This window comes from Ochlerotatus camptorhynchus, unplaced genomic scaffold, assembly GCF_037179485.1.
Source record: "Ochlerotatus camptorhynchus isolate MF236.1 unplaced genomic scaffold, CSIRO-AGI_Acam_v1.1 ptg000140l, whole genome shotgun sequence".
Taxonomy (NCBI): Eukaryota; Metazoa; Arthropoda; class Insecta; order Diptera; family Culicidae; genus Ochlerotatus; species Ochlerotatus camptorhynchus.
Window position 1 is genome coordinate 2,045,434 of NW_027040630.1, and position 7,429 is coordinate 2,052,862.

Consider the following 7,429-nt stretch of genomic DNA (forward strand, 5'->3'; position numbering starts at 1 on the left):
ACAATCCTGTACTCGCTTGTCAAAATAGTTTTGTGCGCTTTTGTTCCAATAATTACATATGTTTTAAACCTTTTTAATGATCTTATTAGCCTTGGCATTTAGATCAAAATTTGAAGAAAAAAAAATTTACTACGATTTTCGCTGAAAATGACCAAGTTTAACGTACTCACAACGGTTATGGTAAAGTGTAACTACAACAGCATATAAGGCTTACAAAATCGTGAAATAGTCAAAAATAAACTGTAACGATGCCTTCAAAATATACAAAAACGTACTGCACAAAATATCAGAAAGGTAACTGAATAAAAGATGATACCAGGACCTTGAAGAATATATTTTTTTTGGTTTATATTTTTAACCTGTAAAGAAGAGCATGACGCAAAATATTATCCTACAACGATTCCTACAGGGTTCAGAAATAGGAAGAAAGTGACCGAGTTGCTGGGCAAACACAATCGCAGTGAAACCCATATTGGTAGCGTGGAAAAATGTCAAAACCTCAATTCCTGAGGTCCTGGCAGCGAAGCAGATTTCTTGGGAGCAAATGATGGCAGTATGTATGTTTTGACGATACCAGCACAATGGCTGGCAGCACTACTGGAGTACAAGCCAGGTGCAAGGACAGCAATATACTTTTATGAAGGGCTTTGAGTGTGTTGGTTTATTTCCTTTTAATTCCGTTATAACTGCTTATCTTTTGACAGATACGCGTCTACTACGTAGCAGACATCATCAGTGCCAAGTACTCAACATTACTGATGAAGATTGGATTGATCAAGAGCAATATACTGTTTGTTCACTACTATGCGCACTGTTTGAACCTTGTACTTGTCGACGCAGTGTGCATGCGAATTATTGGTCATTCATGTCGGTTTGTCTGTGCTATCATACCCCATCTGACGTGACTTCAGTTGAATCCAACCACCAAGGCAACAACATTGCAGCAAATGGTTAAAGACCTACTATCACAACCATTTGATGGACCGATCATCATCAACATCGTCGATAGGATTAAACTGCCAATTTCCATTGGCTGTCTGAAAGCAGTTTGCATTGTAGAAGATGAACCACCACCGGAGCAAAAAATAAATAAAATTAGCTTAATTGAACTGTTTTAGTGGTAGGTGGACAGCACCATCCACCACGCACTTTGGAGTACTCTCCATCCCCAGATTTAATGCACCATAGAAGAAAAAAATTGCCCCTCCTTAACAAGATTCCTGTGCACGCTAGTGGTAGTAAGCAGCTAGGGTAAATGGCTCGGATAATGGTTTTAATTGTTGCCAGATAGCTTTTATGGTAGCTTAAATACGGTTTTAAAATGGACCTCAATGCGTATCGTACAACCATTTTGCAGTAAATCAATCTTGAAGAGCTTCGAAAATATACCCTTCAGAACCTTCTCCAGAGTGGGCCAACTAGACAGATTCTAGCATCAAAGAGGTTTTGCTGGATGCATCAATGGCAAAGCAGTCTTCACCAGGGTTTTATGAATGTTGTTTTATAGTAGCTTTGTAGGACTCTTCCATCATATGAAGCACACTGCATGCTTATAAACATACAAATTTCAATGGTTTCATTTGTAAACGATATCGTTTAACCACATTGAATCAACAGAACTTTTATCAACATTAAACTTCTATGCACCAACTCGGCAACTTCGAAATAGAAATTCGATTGCCATAAACCATCGTCGCACAAAATATGCAAAATATGAGCCAAGAAATTTGTTTAAATTTTAAAAAAAATGCTACAAGCACGAGGAAGGACTGATCTATGGCTCCGGTATCGCCGATTAACCGTAAGTTTCAGAAATCATGTTTTTACACAACCCAAAACTTTAAACGCGTTTTTCTCGAAACGGTGTTTTCCAAATTGGCGGGAAAGATAACTCAAAAAGATCTCATCCAAATGACTTGATGACTGGTGCATCTTAAAGAAATAGATTTTTACTCTATGTGAACCACTGATATCATGAAAAAATTAACAATAAATAATTTTCAGGTCTGCCTATAAAGGAAAAAAAACAGTGAAAAATCTACTTTTTTTTTCAGATATTTTTTTCTAAATTTTTAAATCGTTTTTTTATGGGTTTTAGAGGTTTACATAGAACAAAAATCTTTTCCGAATAAGGTCCAATTGATAAAAGTAAGTTTTGTCCATTTTTCAGGTCTCTAGAACGCCCGCCAATTACCAATCCCCACCGGAGGCGACCTCCTTCTGATGTGACCCCAAGGAGCCACAGAGGTCACACACCAATGAAAAAAATCTCAAATGCAGAGGAAGAGCAATTTAATGCAAAAAAAACCCAAACGTTTGCGTTGTTTCATTTGCTCACAAAAAAAATTCCGAAAATCGCCGAGTTTTCGACGTGTTACTTGTATTTCCCCCCTTAAATCGCATGATGGCCTCTTACAATCAATACTGACTTTACAATGTCTCGGCATAAACTACATCGTAATATTCACTCTATACGGAATTTTAACTCATGACAAGACACTGCAGACACTACTTAATTTTTATTTAAGGCAAAATTGTACTTTTTAATTTTTCTTTTGAAGTTTTTTTTTTATATTTGAGAAAAAAATATATGTAGGGTAAATGTCGGCTTCGGCACCCATTGACTGTTTTCGGCAACCAAAATTTAAACGTTAATTTCACTATGTTTTACCATCAACACACTTCCCTGAATGTATCCAAACGATTCTTTAGTCTTTCAGCTTCAATCTGATTATATTTGTAGGACCGAGCAATCCTGTTATGCCAGATTTTTCTTCAAATGAAACATACGTACTACAAAATGGGGCTGATTTCGAGTTGCCGATAATAGAACAGCTGGTTTACACGCAGTTCTAATGGGAAGGTTGCCGAAGAAAAAGAGGTTGACGACAATAGTCACACTCACCTGAGAAGTTTAGAGCGTTGTAAAAACGCTTTCAAACAGTTTTGAAGAATTCTGTCGATTGGAATAGATGGAGAAGCAAGCAGCAGATGAATTGAAACAAACAGACACGTCATATATGTGCGTGACGCTGTGAAAATGCTAATAGAAGTGCGGACGCTGCTTAGATTGACGAGAATACGTAAATTCCCCTATTTGTACTAGTCTACGTTAGTTGACGAAACAAATAAATAAATAAATATAAACGATGTACCGTAAAACGGTGTATCTTTGATAATGCGGGTAACTTTGATAGTACAATATAAGGAATAAATTTACTCGATGTGCTTTTTCCTAATATGAAACATTGGTTCCATATTGTAGCTTAGGGTATTTCCGTTGATATCGTAAATAGTTTTTATATATTATGTGTTACATATTTTACAAAAATATTACAAAACCATTTTCGTGTTTTTCGCCTTTTTGAAAAAGAACTCAAACCATCACTTATGAAATGTATTTCCGATACAGCCATCACAAATTTAATGTTATATTCTTATTGCTTATGAAGTTTTCTGATTATATACCCATTCAATGTTTCATATTTAAAGAACTAAATTGTTTGAGTTTCACTCATTTTTTTCTACATTCATCGAGCCTTATCAAAGTAACCCCAAATCAAAATACTGAAGTTTGGTCACAAAACTAAAAAAATAGTGCAAATGCTTTAATTTTCGCTCAACATATTACTAACGAATTAACTCTTGGATCCTCAGTATTTGTTTTAAAAATATAAAATTGGAAAAACATTCATTGATGTAAAAAATATTTAGAATATACTTTAGAAAACTATCAATGTTACCCCGTTTTACGGTACCTTAAAACGGGGTAACATTGATAGTTTTTAAAAGTATATTCAAAATATTATTTTACAGCAATGATGATGATTTTCAAATTTTATTTTATTTTAAAAAAAAGTACTGAGGATCGTAGAGTCAATTCGTTAGTAATATGTTTAATGGAAATTAAAGCATTTGCATTATTATTTTTTAGTTTTGTGACCGAACATCCGTTTTTTTTTCATTTGGGGTTACTTTGATAATGCCCGATGAATGTAGAAAATAATGCGTGAAACTCAAACAATTTAGTTCAATAAATATGAAATTTTGATTGAGTATATAATCGGAAAACATTATAAGCAATAAGAATACAACATTAAATTTGTGATGACACGGCTCCGTAAAGCTAAAGCGATTGAGCCTTTCAAATAAACGAACTGGATAAAAAATGTGATGGCTATATCGTAAAAACATTTCATTAGTGATGGTCTGAGTGCTTTTTCAAACAGACGAAAAACAAGAAAATTGTTTTTTAATATGTTTGTAAAATATGTTACACATACTATACAAAAACTATATACGATATCAACGGAAAACCCCTAAGCTACAATATGAAACCAATTCGGAAGAGCAGAGAGTAAATTTAATCATTATATTCTACTATCAAAGTTACCAACATTATCAATGATACCCCGTTTTACGGTACATAGAATTTTGAAAGATGCAACGATCAATTTCCTTTTTTTATTTGACAATATGTAGGGTAAATGACGGCCTCAGCATAACCTTTACCTATTATCGTACGGAGGGTCTTAAGCCTTCGAGCGTTCATATTTTTTTTTTTTTTTTCATGACCATACTTTATGTTTCAAAGCATATTAGAGCCAAAATTGAGCTATCAAGAAGTTTGACTATAATAGGTAAAGATATTGCCGAAGCCGTCAGTTACCCTTGGTAACATTCTTAGATTTAAATAAAAGTTTTTATTCTAACACACCTATTTAAAAAAAAACGGATCGATTAGACACCACAAATGTCAACACTCTTAGTAGCAGGAGCACCTATAAATGTGAATGAATTTGGATTTGGAACAAATAAAGAGTTTTAAAAGAATGCTGACAATCAAAAGATAACGAGCACTGCCAATGCACGTTCCAGAGATATTGCATCAACCACCAACCCATCGCGCATCCACTTACATGCGATCGAACGACGATGTTCCGCAAATTTCCGTCAAGAGTTCTGAAGAGTGCACTTCTGTCCAGCTCCTACCGTCGACGCACTCTCAAGCCTCCTATAATGGTATTGATCATCCACTCGAAGCAATCGGGATCAATCATTGTTGTTGTTCCGTCTCCTCCTTTTGCCATTCGCCTATCGAACCTTTGTGTACGAACACCATTCGCACTCAATTCAATCAATTACGACGCTGCTGCTGCTAGTTTTGGGCCACAAACCGCGCAATCCACTTTCATTCAAATCGTTCTTCTTTCTCCTTGGCTTTTCAGGGACAACACTCCCACGGAACCACTGGCACGCCACTCTCGACGGTCATCATTTTATCGAATCCGGACTATTTCCGGAAATGCTCAATTATCACTTTTCTGCCCGTCGCTCGTGGCTCACATGTGGGCGGCTGGGTTTATTTATTTATCGTTGGCTCCAAAAATAAATAGAGCACAACGACTTCCAGTGGCACGAACCAGCTAGAATTTTTTTTTTTTTTTTTTGACCTCTCCTGCTCTTTGCAGCACCTATTCCAAACTAGGCCACCGACGCACGATGGCAACATCCTTGTGCCCAGCAGGATCCATTGCCTTGACCCACCGCCGGGTCGCAGGTGCAATCTTTCAGTCCCCACCCGAAATAAAGAAAAAACCAAAAACAACACGCTTTCGCACGCCACTTGTTGTACCTCAGCACAGAATGTTCAACTCTCGCTTCCTTTCCCGCTCTAACACGCGAAGATTTTTGGATAGAACAAGTTCTGCACCCAGTTCCTGCAGCTTCCTTGCACTGTACCCACACACACTCACACTAACACAGTCCTCACTGCAGCATGGACCGGGACATGGGGGGGCTACGGGTTGTTCCTCCTCCCGTCGTCGTGACACACTGGCAGTCCAACATGTTTACTCTGCTAACGCTCGGCGGCTACTGAATTCTCGAGACGCTGCCCGATAGTACCTACTAGCGCACACGAGCACCGAAAGGTAAGTGTGCTACACTCCACAGTTGTAGGAGCATTATGCAATTAAGGGCCACAGGCACGCATGCGTTCGACCTTCGTTCGGAGGCCGGTGATGTTCGCGGGCGCGAGAGAATCTCCCGTTCCGATTTCCAGATTGGTCCCTAGCTCCAACCATGACCTCGGTCTTCCACCAAGCGGTCCCCATCGTACATCGCTCGCCCATGGAGACGCGTGGTACTTCAATCATCATCAACCGACAGCGATCAACCCATACGAACTGGACGAAACTGGACCGACACGAATGGAGACGTGCGATGTTCATTTGCCATTTGTACGACTTCGTTGGATGGTTCGCTCGGTTCGGGGTTCGCGTGATGTGCATGGCAAGGGTTTCGTTTCGTTTCCCCGGGTTAGTCTGGCGCGTAATTAAATGGACAATTATGTTTCGGTATCGATGGATACGGTGACGACGGCGACGGCGTCGATAAAGACATGTCCAAGGATGATGTGATGGATGCGTGACGAGGAAGGAAATGGAGCTAAATCAGTAATCGTTTTGGGGAATGCCAAAAAAGTTGACTGTTAAGCAGCGGTTTCGAGCATTTTAAAACAGCGTAACTCTCGACATCGGTGTATGGAAACAATGGTGAGGAATTGAAATTTCTGGCGCAAGAGAAGAAAAAGAGTTAAGAATTGAGTCCAAAACATGACTGCATTGTTGACGTAGGACTAAGAAGTTATTGTTGCTGCTCTATTCAATAATATATTAACACTCCGTACACGATGCCTCCGGTAAAATGTTTTTAAATCTATTGATAATGAATAGATCTTTAAAGTATACAGTTTCAAATGGTGCCAATAGATTTGAAATATGTGAATAAATTGCTGAGCCAAGATTTTTCAAACATTGCAAACATTTTACTGGAGGCATCGTGTTTGGAGTTTTAATAACTAAATATTTTTTTTATAAATTCAACTCCAAAATTAAAAATTGATCATTATTATTTTATTATTATTTATTTGAATAAACCCTAAAATTAAGATACAGTTTTTGACGTAGGACTAAGTCTGTGATTTCGATATGGGGGTACACTTTGTGAAAACCAAAAATGGAACATGTAACAAAATTATGAAAGATTTTGAACGTTAATAACTCAGCTGCCCCTGGACCAATTTGAATAATTTTATCACCAATCGATCAGAAATATTTCTACGCATCAGCAAATTTAAGACTTTATCATTTTTTCAAAATGTTAGTATTGAAAATTGAACGAATTATTGCAATGTAATTAAAATTATCACCGATTGCCTGCGAAAAGGGATTTCCCTAACACAGATTTCAAAGTTGAATTTCATCCGGTCTCACCAAACGGTGTTTATTCGATCACCTCGTGGTAAGTGTTGGTGTTCTCCAGTACACAACGAAAGGCTGCCTGCAAGCAGCGAGCTGCAGCCCACATGGGCATCCATAGAAGGAGGAAGAAGCCACACCGCTATTGATCGGAATCAGTAGCTATT

General features: G+C 37.9%; 1 protein-coding gene across 4 annotated transcripts in view; it reads right to left on the minus strand.

Annotated features, from left to right (window-relative positions):
• Pde9 (phosphodiesterase 9) overlaps positions 1–5,886 on the minus strand; it is a 398,535-nt gene extending 392,649 nt beyond the window's left edge. For all 4 annotated transcript variants that reach the window (XM_065221202.1, XM_065221203.1, XM_065221201.1 and 1 more), the window contains exon 1: positions 4,920–5,886. The gene's annotated coding sequence lies outside the window, so the exon portion shown is untranslated. The remainder of the gene's footprint in view (positions 1–4,919) is intronic.
• Between the last annotated feature and the right edge of the window lie 1,543 nt (positions 5,887–7,429).